The following is an 18537-nucleotide window of genomic DNA, read 5'->3' as shown; positions in this document are numbered from 1 at the left end:
AGTTGTCACCTGTGTCCATGACAGGTGTGTGCTACAACAGCTTGCACTGAATGTGCACATTAAAACCTATGACCTGACCTGACCTGACCTTATGGAAAAATGTAGCAGGTTTTCTGTAAGACAAGTAAAAGAAATTACCAAATGTTTGACATCCAATAGCCGATGATTAATAAATCAATGTGCTCTAGTGGTGTCGTTAACCAAAACAAACTCCATTTGGTGTAATCCCTTATTTTTTCCAGCAGTATATTACATTCCCACTGACCAAATGGAAGGAAGCAAATGTTTATTTAACAACACACTCAACACATTTTATTTACAGTTATATGGTGTCAGACATATGATTAAGGACCACACAGATATTGAGAGACGAAACCTGCTGTCGCCACTTCATGGGCTACTCTTTTTAATTAGCAGCAAGGGATCTTTTATATGCACCATCCCACAGACAGGATAACACATACCATGAACTTTGATATACCAGTCGTAGTGCATTGGTTGAAACAAGAAATAGCCCAATGGGCCCACCAATGGGGATCGATCCCACACCGACCACACATCAAGCAAGTGCTGTACCACTGAGCTACGTCCTGCCCCCACTAATCAAATGGAGTAACACTGGCTGATAAGCTTTGGGACCGCAAAGACAACTTGATTTCAACAAAACAAACTTTTAACTTTAACTTTGGAGTCAGAAAACTATTTATTTTAAAGTTGGCCTTGGACAGGCTTCAAAATCAAATTCTATTATATAGCATCGTGCAGTAAACTGCATTTATAAAGAAAAATCTATCTAATCAATAGAATTCAACACCATCACTGACTCACGCAACCTTGTATTGATTATATAATACTGAAGCAATAAAGATTACCATAAGAAATAGTCAAAGCATGCAGTTTAGATTCTTATTCATTAGGCCAAATAAAGGCAGTGCCTACACAGGTCTTTGAAGCTCCCAGGTCCTTTTTTTGTGTGTTTAATTGTCTTTGAAATATTTTTTTTTAAATATAAATAGTCTGATTGGTTGATTGATGGCACCTAATACTTCTTTATTAGGTAAATCCGAACCACAAAGAGGGTCTTCTAGTTCTGAGGTATATCATTTTATACTGAATAGCAAAAGAAAAGTGAGATCCAAAAACATAATGCAATTGTGTGTGGAGTGTTAATTTTAAAATATTATATTATAACAATTCACAAAAACTGACAAATTACTCAATTTATTGAATTTAAAGTAACAACAATTTAAAATAATGATGTTTTTGCTGTAATTAATAATAATATTGTTAAAGAATTTGATTCAGGTAATAGATATACATTGCATAGATTTTAAAATTCTCACATTTACTCACAAAATACTGAGCTGTTCAGTATATATACAACACAAACTCAAGGCAATTATTCAATTGTAGTACTTGATTAAATGCGTTATTACCATAAATGTACATGCATTTCGTTTGTCAACATTTGTAAAGAATATATTTTAAATTATAATCTAAGAAAGTCAAATTAAAAGAAAAGAGATACACTAATTAAATTAATTAGCACTTTGTAATACATGTGTACTGATTAATTTAAAATCTACCTCTAATACATTGTGTATTTGTATTATTAATTAATTAGCACTTTGTAATACATGTGTACTGATTAATGTAAAATCTACCTCTAATACATTGTGTATTTGTATTATTAATTAATTAGCACTTTGTAATACATGTGTACTGATTAATGTAAAATCTACCTCTAATACATTGTGTATTTGTATTATTAATTAATTAGCACTTTGTAATACATGTGTACTGATTAATGTAAAATCTGCCTCTAATACATTGTGTATTTGTATTATTAATTAATTAGCACTTTGTAATACATGTGTACTGATTAATGTAAAATCTACCTCTAATACATTGTGTATTTGTATTATTAATTAATTAGCACTTTGTAATACATGTGTACTGATTAATGTAAAATCTACCTCTAATACATTGTGTATTTGTATTATTAATTAATTAGCACTTTGTAATACATGTGTACTGATTAATGTAAAATCTACCTCTAATACATTGTGTATTTGTATTATTAATTCAAGAAAATAAGCAGTACAACAGCTATGTATATTTATATATATATTATATAATGCAACTTTGATACCAATACATCAAAATATACTAAGAACAAAACAAACACAAATATTAATTTAGATTTGTTTAAAGTATGTTAAATAATTTAATTTGAATCTAATTAGTTTTTATGTCTAAAAGCCCAACTATCAATGCCATGTGAATATTTTAGGCTCATTTTGACAGACTGGTTAAAGGGACTGTCCTGAGTTTGCAGCCATTGTAAGATGTTTGTGATAACAGGGGGCTACTTAGTAGACGCTACTATTTCATACTAAATACATTTTCTTGTTTAGAATACCAGTGTCTCTATATCGAATGTGTTTGCAGTCGTATACTAATGTTTGTAGCACTCAGTTTTTACTTTAATTCGTGATATATATTTTTTCGTTTGTATGAATTATTGGGAGGTAAAATCCGGTTTGGGCTACAACAAGCATTTGGACAACAACAAACAGCTTGTAAATACAGACACTGATATTTTAAATAAAAAAATGTATTTAATTTGTATGTTAGGTTATCGAAAAAGCTTTATTAGTGGGAAACATTTGACAATGGTTGTAAACTCAGGACTGTCCCTTTAACAAATGAATGATATTATAAAAATGTTTTTAATAAAACATATGTGTTTATTTTATTGTTGAGTATATAACTGTACTCCGTGTATTCCTATGATTAATTCAGAGAGTAACGTAATTGTAACCTACCTGCATTACCTGTAGATCAGCTCTGCGGATTCGATATATCAATCATGTCCCAAGATTACAGGGAGACTCAGGTTGTAGCAGTCTCACTTCAAAACATTAACACCATGTTAGTCCTTCAGAAAAACAACTCACCTCGACAAAGGTTGGCAGTAAAAACTAGCCAAACATTAACTGACTTTCACAATGAATTTCCATGCGGCTCTGCCAATAGTATCGGAATATTAGTGCACAATTAGTGCGGTACGAATATCAGTTTATTCTTGTTACACGGGTAGCTGAGCACTGGGGATATAATACTCACAATAGACAGGTATCACAAAGGTAACGGGATTACAAACATATCGATATTAAATACATAAACTAAACAAACCTCAAGCACACACAAGCGGAAAAAATACAGCAAGACTATCCTTATGGTCGTCTTTTATGTCGTATGAATAGCCCAATATCACTGGTTAATAAAGTGCAGCAATTAGGGCCAGTTCAAAAATGATTACATGGTGGATAATAAGGTGTGTGATATGAAGCAATAAGTAATTTTTTATGCCTGGTGGGATTGCTGAATATAATTTTTATATATATATATATATATATGAATGGTTGGTTTTTATAAAAATGTTTTTTCTTCAAGAAAGAATTTTAAAGCCAGTTTGTGGATTCTGAGTAAAAGTTTGATATAATACTACGTAAGCCTTCGTACAGCTGAATTTGTTCAAGTAATTAAGCAGCCACCTGTGTTAAGAATTTATCTTAATTTCTCAATGTAGTACACATAGACCTGTATTAAACAACCACCTGTGTTAAGAATTTATCTTAATTTCTCACTGTAGTACACATTGGCCTGTATTAAACAGCCACCTGTGTTAAGAATTTATCTTAATTTCTCACTGTAGTACACATAGACCTGTATTAAACAGCCACCTGTGTTAAGAATTTACCTTAATTTCTCACTGTAGTAAACATAGACCTGTATTAAACAACCACCTGTGTTAAGAATTTACCTTAATTTCTCACTGTAGTACACATAGACCTGTATTAAACAACCACCTGTCTTAAGAATTTATCTTAATTTCTCACTGTAGTACACATAGACCTGTATTAAACAATCACCTGTCTTAAACAGGATAGTACATACCACGGCCTTTGTTACACCAGTTGTGGAGTACCGGCTGGAACGAGAAATAGCCCAATGGGTCCACTGACAGGGATCGATCCTAGACTGACCGCGAATCAAGCGAACGCTTTACCACTGGGCAATGAATGCACAATAATGTTGGTGCATTTATAATGTACATGCATTCTAATATTTATTGGGTGGTTGCAAATTGTTTATTTTAATTTTTGTCTGGGATCCAGTGAAAAAACTATAACATGATCATTTGTGAAATAGACTTAATATTAAAGATCACAGTGAGCTATTTATATTTACTATTTAATTATTATTAAACATGATAGTCTAACTTAAATAATTTATATTTACATATTCAGATTCAAAGAAAAAGTATTAAAGGTTCATTTCTTACCTTTGATTTTTATGAATACAATGTTTATATAAAGTAAATATTCATTGAACATTCGTCACATGTCAAGTATGACACATGGCTTTCAAAGAAAAAAGTCCCAGTAATTGTAGTAAAGCATTACCAGTGAAAAGGTCGAGTATGGTGCGATACACAAGACTGACAGCACACAAAGGAACAATGTACTTAAACATACGGAATACAGAATTACAAATAATGACAAATTGCTCTGGCAAAGGAGAAAGGAAATATAGTGAAGAATAGAAAAAAGAATTTGATAAAATAACAGTAATGCATGGTTATGGTTCAGAAACTAAATTATTGTGTTAAAATGTTTGGAAATATAGATGAAATTTGATAAACATATATTTAGTTCTCACAATGCATTACCTGAGTAATGTGAGAAATGTTAAATGTGATCAAGTGAAAATACTTGTACCGTACACTAACTACAATTGTCACTTATATAAAAGGGAAGGTGGGACATAGCTCACTGGTAAAGTATTCACCTGATGCATGGTCGGTTTAGGATAGATCCCTGCCAGTGAGCCCATTGGGCTATTTCTCGTTCCAGTCAGTGCACTATGACTGGTATATCAAGAGCCGTGGCATACGTGTGCTATCCTGTCTGTGGGATAGTGTCTATAAAAGATCCCTCGTTACTAATGGAAAAATGTAGCAGGTTTCCTCTCTAAGACAATATGTCAATATTATCAAAATGTTTGACATTCAATAGCCGATGAGTAATAAATCAATGTGCTCTTAACAAAAAACTTTTTTTATAATATAAAATATTTTAACATTAACACTACATTCTATAAAATAAAGATTATTTTGTTTAAAAGACATCACTACAGAACATTGATTGATTAATTACTCATCAGCTATTGAATATCAAATACTTGATAATTTTAACACAGACTTCACATTATCCCATTAGCAGCACGCAGTCATTTATATGCACTATCCCACAGACAGAGAGTGGGATGTAGCCCAGTGGTCAAGTGTTCGCTTGATGTGCGGTTGGTCTGGGATCGATCCCCATCAGTGGACTCATTGGGTTATTTCTCGTTCCAGCCAGTGCTCCACAGCTGGTGAAACAAAGGCTGTGATATGTACTATCCTGTCTGTGGGATGGTGCATATAAAAGATCCCTTGCTGCTAATCAAAAAGAGTAGCCCATGAAGTGGCAACAGCAGGTTTCCTCTATCAATATCTGTGTTGTCCGTAACCATGTCTGACGCCATATAACCGTAAATAAAATGTATTGAGTGCATTGTTAAATAAAACATTTACTTTCTTCCTTATCCCACAGACAGGATAGCACATACAAGTTGTGCGACATTCGATCAATCAAGGTTTGATCCTATTACCCAAGCTCAGTCAACATTTTGTTTTCAAAATGTTGATTAGTGATATTTCTAGTCAAGTGAAAATTGACTAAGAACTACCGATTACTGTTTTAAAATTGTGTAGCGATCTCTGAAACTTGCGTAATGAATCGTGACGCGACACTGAACATGTTTCCTGAAGCTCCTCAGGCGAGTGCTTTGATGACTGACCTAAAACCACCTGAAAAATGAGGTTCTTAATAAAAAAATATTCTTTAAATCTCTTAAAAAATACGTGCCACTCAGTTTTCTGGTAAACAGATTCAGTGTAAGATACATATTTTTATGTGTGTCCTCACTGGGTGAGGCGATAAGCTCATAAATATGTTACATTTGAAAATGTTAACATTTTTAACAAAGGAAATTTATTTGATGTAAAGGAACATTTAGCCACAAACTCTTCTTTGTCTTTTCTAATTCCTTTTTTTTCAAGGGGATGGGGATGTATCCCATTAGTAAAGAACTCATCTGATGCACAATCAGTCTAGGATTGATCCCCCCCATCAGTAGGTCCAGTGGGTTATTTCTTGTTCCAGCAAGTGCTTCACAACTGGTATAATAAAGGCCATGGTATGTACTATCCTGTCTTTAGAATTCTGCCTACAAAAGACCCCTTGTCATTGTGGTGGCAGATTTCCTCTCTCATTATCTTTGTGGAACATGTCCAATGCCATATATAACCTTAATTAAAATGTGCTGAGTGAGTTGTTAAATAAAGCATTCATTCCTTTATTTAAAAAAAATATTATTAAAAGATTGACACAAATGATGTCCTAATGTTGATAACATTTGAATTGATATTTCTAAAAAAAAAACCCAACATTAAATGCTGATAACATGATGTCTTGTACAAATATTATATACATGTAAATTTAAAAAAAGAAGAAGAAATAGTTAAAATAGTCCACTCCACTTTATTCTGAAATTCAATTTATACTTCAATGGTATCTACAATAGAGCTCTTTCACATTCCCATTGCGCATGTGCGCGAAGAGTACCGTCCCTTGCCAAATTGGACGGTATCGAGGCTATATACAAATTGGGGGCATGATCGACAGTTGTCAGGAGCGTCGTGAGTAGCTTCGTAGGAGCTGTGAATCTCTAGCGACTAACGTACATATTTCGTATAAGATGTTAAAATGGCTGCGAAAAACGGTCTACTAAAGTTTACATCGGAATGGTTTAAGAACAAAAGCAGTGAAACATTAACTTAGACGAAGTCTCTGAAGCTGCCTGTCAAGGGTATTTTAACAGCGCAAAATTAAAATATTTATACAATAAAATTAACTTTAGTGGAATGTGTTTGCTACTTTTAACAATTAGAATTATAGTTAAATATTCACGCGGATTTACCAGTGATGTTTAATTCTCCACTTGTATCAGTATTTAAAATTTAATAAAATATGCCTCCCCTTCCCCCTAAAAAACCCCCAACCTAACTCACATAGACCTTTATCACAGCTCCATTTCCCCCCTTATCGTTTCATTAAAAAAAGACAGTCGTACAACTACTAATCAAAGTTACATGTCCATCCACAAATTATTTATTTATTTATTTATGTATTTATTTATTTACTTATTTATTTATCTTATTTTATTTATTATTTTATTTTATTTTATTTTTACTATCATTTATATCAGATACATACAACTTCACTTGAAATAATATCTGATATTTACGAAGTTTTAAAACATATATGAGCTGTCACACGCGAAAACCTACAACTTAGCACGATGTCAGAAACCGAGTAAACGTGGCTGTTTGCATTGTTTGTTTTGAAGAATTTAGAAGATGACATCTTCTTCTTTACATGAAGATCGGTTTGCAGTAAACATATATATCTGTATGTACAATAGTATTTGGTTACTATTTTGTATTTTGTACCTGTGAACATTGGTCGAGATTGTTAGCGATACCATCAGTACTTTGATACACATTTACAAGCATAGGGAGAAGTCCTATATATCGATATGGTATGCAAGTATCACACGTTTTAATAACGTATATGATTATACATAACATAAAGTTCAGCAACTTTTCCAGAGTGGTAGACCCATGCAACCCGATACGATCCTAATTTGATGTTTGGTCTAACTTATGAATATTGTATATAACTTCAGGCCCGTAGCCAGCATGATTAGCGGGGTGGCGGGATCGAAATTTTATGTAAACGGAACTCATCAAACGCGAGCGCCAAAGGTGCGGAGCTGTAGACGGGGGAAAGGGGGTTTCCCCAGATTTATATATATATATATAACCCCTTGCCAAACAATGAGATGACGCCTGTTACTCTCGAGAATAATACACAAACTTTTGTTGCGAAATATACATTAACAAGTGACATTAAGTTGTGGTATGCATGTAAAATGGTCTGGTCACAGAGCCACGACAAGAAACCGTTTGTTTTCAGTCATACCAATGTATTTATAATAAATGATACTTGGCATACTTCTTACATTCCACAAACAGGATAGCATACACAACGCCCTTTGATGGATCATTGGTTGGGACGGAAAATAATCAAACGGACCCACTGAGGAGGATCGAACCTTCAGCAAATGGAACCTCAGACAGATGTTCTTGCTACGTTATCCCGGTTATTTGGGGACAAGGACTTTTATATGTAAAATCTGATTTGTTTTTCATTTGAGCGGAACTCTCAATCCTGCATGGGGTGATTGTCCGATACCCCGATCTCCCCCCATCCCCTCCCCCCGGCTACAGGCATGACATGGTACTTAATATGTTTGCTTCAAACATTCAAACGAAGTATCTTATGACTGGTACCTTATGACTGCGCATAATAAACCCCCATGAGTTTATAATAAAGAGACATTCCTGAGTTTGTAGCTATATTATCAAGCTGTCGGCTAGTCTAATATGTTATAGGCTAAATAAAACTTACATCTTTCTTAGGTTAAATAATCTTGCTTCGAATTTAAATAGCTGTATATGCAATAGTGTTACATTTCTGACCATTCTTAGGTCGGTAGCAACCGTGACGTCGGAGGGGGGACTATAGCCCCACTTTTATAAACCCGGTTTAAAATATGGCTTTGCCCACCCCCCACCAACTAGACTGTGTTCCTCCACTACAGATTGTGCCCCCTCCCCTCCCCCAACTCCAGATATCGTTCCTACAGGCCTGATTCTAATGTTTTATATACCATAGCTCAAATTTCATATGTATCATTTAATTTTATTCCAAATACCGAACAAAATTTTAAATAACTTGGTGAAAAGAAATCCCGACAAGAATCCTGAATGTATTTATCTGTATAATGCTTTATAAATATTTAAATCATGTTAAATACAATAAATATCTGCATACATACACATGCGCACACATTAATATTATTTCAGCCTATATCCGATATTTATTGCGTACGAATCCGAACCGATGGTTTGTCGGGCGTTAACAACCAAATCTTTTTTATTTTGTGATAAGCAATAATTCACAAATGTCTCCAATAAGTCTTGTTGGATGTCAACACAATTTTCGGGTTCCCCACTGATAGAATAATTAATCATGGAGATATTCACATTCCTATTGCGTGGCTTCCCATTGTCTATGCCCCCCAACTTGTCCACAGGTCTATTTTTGCGAGATCTCGCGTGAGTTCGCGGTTTGCGTCCTCAAATTACCCCGCAACGGGTACATGCGCAGTGGAATGTGAAAGAGGTATATTCCTCGGTCTGAAATGACTTTTTCCAATATTACAAAAGAACAGCAGTGACTCAGTTTATTAAGACTATTTTACTTCATGGTGAGACAGTAACCGCTGTGATGATGTATGGTGATTCATATTTTACTGCACTACAAACATTATTAGTACTTTGGTGTACTGAATACAAACCTCAGTGTGTGATTTTGTCTTAACAAATTTAAGTGTTATACGGTCTCCCTGTATGCAAATCTTTAGAGCACGCCACCAACTCAGCGAGCCTTGTCGTGCATCTCCAGTAGAACAGAAGATACAATAAAGTACTAATCAAAATTATACCCAGATGATTTTCCAGTCTTATATATTAGTTATAAAAATCTCTGGAATAAAAACCATAAAAATGTGTCAGTATTATTATGATCTGTTACGGTATTCAAACAACCGGTACAAAAAATGACAATAAATGACCTGATAGAAATGTGATGTATTTACAATTTTAATGCACAACTTGTGTAATTTGAAACAGACTATAACACCCAGATTGATATTGATTACACCTGACAGGTGAAATTACAAGTACTAAGTGTAAGAATACATAGCAGTCCAGCATATTAAATCAAATAACTAAAATAATTATATAAATTTGCTCACAACAAAATTACTGATGTTGTATCCATAATAAATCATTTGTTCAAATCTTAATCTAACAAAGCAGTTTACTGAACTTCATTGTATTAGAAAGGACAGGTGTATTATTTCTGTTATCAATATGGTATGAGGACCTGCAGTGTCAGTTACAGTTAGTAAACTTTTGAAAGCTCTTTATTCCTTTTTCCATCTGGAGAATAAGAGAGTGAAATTGCTTATAACTTTAAATAAACTTAGTACTTGTGATTTCACCTGTCAGGAGCGTCGTTAAATAAAACAAACTTTACATTTTTTTCACCTGTCAGGTGTATGTGCGAATAATTTTAACATGCTCATATACCACTAGAGTTTCGAGCATGTCCGTCCCGGGGCCTGTCTCTGGATAGCTAGTGACTTGCTCCGGGACAGAACAAAATTAAGGGGACAATTTTGAAATTTACATCCAAAAATTAAATAGTGGGCCTTTAAAATTTTGATGTGCATCTCTAATTAATATAATTAATAAAGAAAATTCTACTCATTAAATTTGGTCACTAGATTAGATTGGGCGGTCAAAATGAAATTAGATAGATAACATGCCTGATTTGGGATGGGGGGGGGGGGATGAAAATGGACAGAATTTTGAAAATAGCAATTAGTAAAAGAAATTAGTAGGATTAAAATTAGAAAGAAAAAAGTTACAAGCCAAAAATAAAAAGAATTGACTGCTCGGTCAAATATTTATATAATTTTGAGCATTTTGGAAGGACAGTCCAAAAATAAATAAGAGAAAGAAGACTATTTAATAATATTAAAAAAAAAGAAAAAAAAAAGAAAGAAGTAATTTCGACATGAACTTTTAAACGAAGGTCTAAAAGTTTTTAAAGTCCGATCTATACGTCCACGTGAGTGGCCTCGTTAAGGCCGTTAGGTTGTTACGTCGGCGAGGCTGCAGTGTCCCGGAGGTTCAGCAGCAGATGTTGGCGTCGTAACAGGGTACTGACTACCGTACCGTAGTCGGGGCCGCAGACCGCTCGGATCATCTTATGTAGATTCCGGTTGTCCAACTTGTTCGAAAGTATGGCCTGTCTATAGGTCTGCTCCCTCCAGTACGTCACGACTACGGTGTGGTGAGTACCGAACATCTTGCTGTGAAGTTCGTACTCGCTACCGTCCTCCAGGGGTCTCCAGTCCGCATTGAGGTAACTGCCACGGAGCTTGGTCGGGTCTGTCGTGTCCCCCTGCATGTACTGATGAAGATGTTTCTTCAGTCCGCTCACTGCGACGGTCCACTCGGACTTTTCAGGGGGGTGACTACCGGCACTGGTCTCTCGGTCTTGGCTGGCTGGTTGGTCAGTGATGTTGCCTTCCTCATGCCAACGGCGGCTGATCAGGCCTGTGGCGTGGCGACTGGTTGTACCGGCCAGTTCTGCCTGGGCCACGTGACCGGTTGGCAATGGAAGGTCGTCGTGGGGTGTCTCACACACCGCGGTGTTGAGTCGGTCCCTCTCGGTGGCCGACGGTTCCAGCAGGGCTGGTCTCGTCAACTCAGGTTGGGCTGGGGGTGGCGTCGCAGAAGGGACCGCTGCTGGCGGTTGAACTGCCAGCTTTTGTCCCCCCCCCCCCCGTGCCGTTCCTGGCGCGCTTTTCTTCTTCCTCCATCTCCTCTTCTTCGTCGGTACGATCATGTCACCATACACCAAAGTCACGGAAGCCTGTGACCCAGTGTACAAGATGCGATACTCCAAAAGTTTTCCATAACTGCATAAGAGTCCCCCCAGGTGGGGGGGGGGCAACTCGAGAGTACAAGGCGACAGGTCTGTTCTCATCGTGAATCAGTTTGGAAGGCTGTCAGGTGTAATCAATATCAACCTGGGTGTTATAGTCTGTTTCAAATTACATATGTTTTGCAGTAAAATTGTAAATAAATCTCATATTTCTATCTAGAACAGGTCATTTATTGTCATTTTTTGGACCGGTTGTTTGAATACCGTAACAGGTCATAATAATACTGACACATTTTTATGGATTTTATTCAAGGGATTTTCATAAATAATATATAAGACTGGAAAATCACCTGGGTATAATTTTGATTAGTATTTTAGTTAAATGTTTTGCATGAAATTATGGAAAAGATCACTATTCAAGACTGTGGTTTCCCAGTATTTTGAGAAATATGTTGAAATATGTTGACTGTGTCATTTTGAAGAATCAATGTAATTTGTACAAATAATTTTTACGAGCCATGTGGGTTCATATGCTAGCCAAGCTAGAGAGTCCTGTATGATTTTTGCAAGCCTTGGGCTCCCGGACTCTCCTCAAAATCGCATACTGAACCTTATGCCTAGAAAAAAAGAGTGGATAAACATGCTACCATTTCAAAATGGATCGATAAACATGGTATCATTTCAAAATAGGTGGATAAACATGGTACCATTTCAAAATGGGTCGATAAACATGGTATCATTTCAAAATGGGTGGATAAACATGGTATCATTTCAAAATGGGTGGATAAACATGGTATCATTTCAAAATGGGTGGATAAACATGGTACCATTTCAAAATGGGTGGATAAACATGGTACCATTTCAAAAGTAAATGGCAATATAAATGTTTGTTTAACAATTTATCACACTCTTTCATGCATGTATTATTTCTATTAAAGAAGATTTGTTTCTGAGTTTTCTAATGTAAGAAGGTGTTTCCAACAAAAACAACCTTTTCAATGACTAAAATCACCTATTAAATATATAGATTTGCTTATTATATTGGTATTTGAATATTTAATATTATGTTTTTGGTTGTTCTAAATTTTGTAGTAGCTCAAAATACCTCCCAATACTTCCGACAACAATAACAAGCATTCTGAGAGTACTGCTAAAGCAATACATATCCCCTACCGGGCCCAGCAACCAAGATCCAAATAGATGTTAACAACATTCTGAGAGTACTGCTAAAGCAATACATGTCCCCTACCGAACCTAAACTTCTTTTGTATCTTCTAAGTTCAAGGGCCATAACTCTGTTTGTTAAATCGCCATGAAAGTCAAACTTGATCGGTAACAGTACATGATAAAGCTATACACAAAATATCTCAAGGCATTCTAAACAAAACATGTGGAAAACTATATGTGGGACAGATGGACAGACAGAAGGACAGAGATAAAACCGGCGGGACCGGTAGGGGACTAATAAAGAAAGCTTTACTAACCTTTATCCTTCATTTTCACAATCCATTCACAGAATTAAAGGTTATGGTGAATCAGAAGTTATTTCAAAACTAGGTCACCTGCAAATGATTATGAAAAAAGTACATTGTAGTTGTGTTTTTGTGCACCACTTGGGACTTTAATTCACGGGTCAAGGACACTCCAACCAAATTAAATATTATTCAATGATTTCTCAAAAGACAAAAAGACAAAAGGAAGGAAGGAAAGAAATGTTTGATTTAACGACACACTCAACACATTTTATTTACGGTTATATGGCATTGAACATATGGTTAAGGACCACACAGATTTTGAGAGAGTAAACCCGCTGTCACCACTTCATGGGCTACTCTTTTTGATTAGCAGCAAGGAATCTTTTATATGCATCATCCCACAGACAGGATAACACATACCATGACCACTGATATAACAGTCATGGTGCACTGGCTGGAGCGAGAAATTGGCCCAATGGATCCACCGACGGGGATTGATCCCAGACCGACCGTGCATCAAGCAAACGCTTTACCACTGGGCTACGTCCCGCCCAAAGAAAAAAGAAACTAAGTTAAAGTTTGTTTTACCGACATCATTACAGCACTGGTTTATTGGATGTCAAACAGTTGGTAATTCCAACATGTAGTCTTAGAGAGGAAACTAAGTTAAAGTTTGTTTTACCGACACCATTACAGCACTGGTTTATTGGATGTCAAACAGTTGGTAATTCCAACATGTAGTCTTAGAGAGGAAACTAAGTTAAAGTTTGTTTTACCGACACCATTACAGCACTGGTTTATTGGATGTCAAACATTTGGTAATTCCAACATATAGTCTTAGAGAGGAAACTAAGTTAAAGTTTGTTTTACCGACACCATTACAGCACTGGTTTATTGGATGTCAAACATTTGGTAATTCCAACATATAGTCTTAGAGAGGAAACTAAGTTAAAGTTTGTTTTACCGACACCATTACAGCACTGGTTTATTGGATGTCAAACAGTTGGTAATTCCAACATATAGTCTTAGAGAGGAAACTAAGTTAAAGTTTGTTTTACCGACACCATTACAGCACTGGTTTATTGGATGTCAAACATTTGGTAATTCCAACATATAGTCTTAGAGAGGAAACTAAGTTAAAGTTTGTTTTACCGACACCATTACAGCACTGGTTTATTGGATGTCAAACATTTGGTAATTCCAACATATAGTCTTAGAGAGGAAACTAAGTTAAAGTTTGTTTTACCGACACCATTACAGCACTGGTTTATTGGATGTCAAACATTTGGTAATTCCAACATATAGTCTTAGAGAGGAAACTAAGTTAAAGTTTGTTTTACCGACACCATTACATCACAGGTTTATTGGATGTCAAACAGTTGGTAATTCCAACATATAGTCTTAGAGAGGAAACTAAGTTAAAGTTTGTTTTACCGACACCATTACAGCACTGGTTTATTGGATGTCAAACATTTGGTAATTCCAACATATAGTCTTAGAGAGGAAACTAAGTTAAAGTTTGTTTTACCGACACCATTACAGCACTGGTTTATTGGATGTCAAACAGTTGGTAATTCCAACATATAGTCTTAGAGAGGAAACTAAGTTAAAGTTTGTTTTACCGACACCATTACAGCACTGGTTTATTGGATGTCAAACATTTGGTAATTCCAACATATAGTCTTAGAGAGGAAACTAAGTTAAAGTTTGTTTTACCGACACCATTACAGCACTGGTTTATTGGATGTCAAACATTTGGTAATTCCAACATATAGTCTTAGAGAGGAAACTAAGTTAAAGTTTGTTTTACCGACACCATTACAGCACTGGTTTATTGGATGTCAAACATTTGGTAATTCCAACATATAGTCTTAGAGAGGAAACTAAGTTAAAGTTTGTTTTACCGACACCATTACAGCACTGGTTTATTGGATGTCAAACATTTGGTAATTCCAACATATAGTCTTAGAGAGGAAACTAAGTTAAAGTTTGTTTTACCGACACCATTACAGCACTGGTTTATTGGATGTCAAACAGTTGGTAATTCCAACATATAGTCTTAGAGAGGAAACTAAGTTAAAGTTTGTTTTACCGACACCATTACAGCACTGGTTTATTGGATGTCAAACAGTTGGTAATTCCAACATATAGTCTTAGAGAGGAAACCAAGTTAAAGTTTGTTTTACCGACACCATTACAGCACTGGTTTATTGGATGTCAAACATTTGGTAATTCCAACATATAGTCTTAGAGAGGAAACCAAGTTAAAGTTTGTTTTACCGACACCATTACAGCACTGGTTTATTGGATGTCAAACATTTGGTAATTCCAACATATAGTCTTAGAGAGGAAACTAAGTTAAAGTTTGTTTTACCGACACCATTACAGCACTGGTTTATTGGATGTCAAACATTTGGTAATTCCAACATATAGTCTTAGAGAGGAAACCCGCTATATTTTTCCATTAGTAGCAAGGAATCTTTTATATGCATCATCTACAGACAGGGTAGTACATACCACAACCTTTGATATACTAGTCGTGGTGTACTGGAACCACTGTGGCTAAAATAAAGACTCAGGCAGATGAAAAAAAAGAAGAATTTTGAGTGTTACAGTCAATTTTGTTGGCCACTGAAAATCAAATGTTTTTATTTATTACACCACAATGGAAGAGATATCCATGTGATATTAATCGTCTCTTCACATTGTGGAATATGCCTTTTCAGAGGTCATGACCTCTGATCAGGTGATTGTTTGTTTTGTTTAACGACACCACTAGAACACATTGATTAATTAATCAATGGCTACTGGATGTCAAACATTTGGTAATTATGACTATCAGAGGAAACCCACCACATTTTCTAATGCAGCAAGGGATCTTTTATATGCACTTTCCCATAGACAAGAAAGCACATACCATGACCATTGACCAGTTGTGGTACACTGGTTAGAATGAGAAAAACCCCAATCAGTTGAATGGATCCACTGAAGTGGTTCGATGCTGCAATGCCAGTACCTCACGCAAGCGTCAACTGACTGAGCTAAATTCTGCCTCTGATCAGGTGATCGACTGTGTCACACAGTACAACTCTGCATAAATGTTCATGCAGAAAGTGTGCATGGTTCTTTCAATGCATATTTTTAAATAGCAAAAATAATTGCTATCAATTTTTATAATTAATGTTAGCAGCATAATTTAACAAAGAATATATTTTAAAGGCATACTGTCACGGATTTAAAGACCTTATTTCTCTAAAAACGGATAATAACTAAAAATTACATTAATTGCTGTAAACCAAATCTAGCTATTGCATCACCTTAACTGAACCATGATGGAGTGAAATTCATGTCAACCCTCTTGGCAATTTTAGTTTTTGAATTATGGACCATTGCCATAATTCAATTATTTTTACAAAATGTCATTAATAAATGGAGTATGGTGGTTATGAAGATGGCTGAATAAAGTACATTTAGGGACAAATCAAATTATTTTTGTTCAGGTAATACTTTGTTAGACCATTAAATAGGTCAGTGGTTTGTGACAATATGCCTTTAATAATTTTGTTTAGCCGTGAATGTTTATATTGTTTGTGTAAACTTCACTGAAAGATGTGTGGTGTTGGAATACAAAGTTTCAGTGATAAATAGCTCAGTGAAGTGACTACAAGGAAGTGACGTCATTTTCTTGATCTCTAATCTGTGCATTTTCATGTCTTGTTTAGTTATCAAGTTATTACGTGCAATTTGTGTTCATTATTACAAATCATGTATTTTTAATTGTACATTACGAGCGAAAGTGAGTGATGTACAATTGAAAACACACTTGTTGTAATATAAATGGTCTCACACGGGAACTTGTTTAGTGTTCTCTATTTAAAACTATCTCCAATGATGTCAAATCTTTCAATATGAAGTCAATAATGCAGACGTGAATGACTGAAAGCTTCTCATGTGGCATTTAGTTTATTTGGTGGCTATTTTTAGACACTGAAATTTGTGATTAGTGAAAACTGGTAAATATTCAATTGTATAATCATTCAGGGTTTCTAGATTATGGTAGCCCCACTCCCATGGCTAGTGATATTCAATGTTGGGCTAGTGAATAACTACTACTGCCATGCCCGATGGCTAGTGAAAAAATATCAAATGCTGCATTTAAGTCTATTTTGTAAACTCTCAACCCCCACTCCACCCCACCCCCCAATCTTAGTGTCTTTAATTTCTTTAGGTGACATATCCGACTATTACTATTAGTAAAATTGTATTAACTTAAAGTAGGGTTAGTGAAGCCCTGTCATTTATATTATAACTTATCAGTATGGAACACATTTTGTTTTGTATCAAAGATGCAATGTTTTCTACGGAAGCCAGTTAGTGCCACTTGAAAGTCAATTTTTTATCTTGTAATTACGAGAAGCTATCTCGTAATTATGAGATAACTAACTCGTAATTACGAGATAACTAACTCGTAATTACGAGATACTATCTCGTAATTACGAGATAACTAACTTCACACTAAGCTTTAAATATACTCTTTAAAAAAGTAGGGGAACTCTAGTAATAATTTGCAATTGTCAAAATTGTAAGGATAATTAACAGTGGGGAATGGTTATATGATAATAGTTAATTAATTAGGCAAACATTACAACTGGTGTAGCATTTAATTTGCACTCCTCTAGAATATGCACTCCCCAGTCATTATTATACGTATAATTTGTATTCCCCCAGTTATTATTATACATATAATATACACTCCCCTTCAATTATTTGCACTCGCCTGGTTATTATTACAAATATAATATGCATTCTTCACTACTATGTTTAAATATTGAATACCTTAATTGTTTCTTAAAAGAACTTGGGATTGATAATAATTTAAGTGCTATTGAATGAATATAATCTAAATTCATTATTAGACCACTATCGGTCCAACTGGAGGGGGTTGTAGGTTTCATCTTCGTATTTCTGTCTTTCCGTCTGTCCCACATAAACGTTTCTGGATGGGGTTTTTTCACAATTCCTCGAGATATTGAGCTAAAATTTTGTATATAATTTTATCATATACCATTACATATCAAGTTTGACTTTCATGACGATTTATACATTTTGACTGAATTGTGATCCTTGAACTTAGTATACGGAAATTTGTTTGCCAGACTCCTCCCTCACCCTACCAATGCCTCAGTGTACTTAGTTGAAATTTTGCGTATAGCTTTATAGTGTACCATTACAGATCAAGTTTGACGTTCTTGGTGATTGACCTATTTTTGACAGAGATATGGCCCTTGAAATTAGGAGATACG

The 18537-nt window shown here is 35.2% G+C and overlaps 1 protein-coding gene across 1 annotated transcript in view; it reads right to left on the bottom strand.

Moving 5' to 3' along the window:
• LOC121374432 (ATP-binding cassette subfamily C member 4-like) overlaps positions 1–2953 on the bottom strand; it is a 38223-nt gene extending 35270 nt beyond the window's left edge. Inside the window, exon 1 of the mRNA XM_041501534.1 lies at positions 2829–2953. The gene's annotated coding sequence lies outside the window, so the exon portion shown is untranslated. The remainder of the gene's footprint in view (positions 1–2828) is intronic.
• Positions 2954–18537: the final 15584 nt, after the last annotated feature.

This window comes from Gigantopelta aegis, chromosome 6 (assembly GCF_016097555.1).
Source record: "Gigantopelta aegis isolate Gae_Host chromosome 6, Gae_host_genome, whole genome shotgun sequence".
NCBI classification, from domain to species: Eukaryota; Metazoa; Mollusca; class Gastropoda; order Neomphalida; family Peltospiridae; genus Gigantopelta; species Gigantopelta aegis.
The sequence above is the reverse complement of the archived record's forward strand: the minus strand, read 5'-3'. Positions and strand labels throughout refer to the sequence as shown.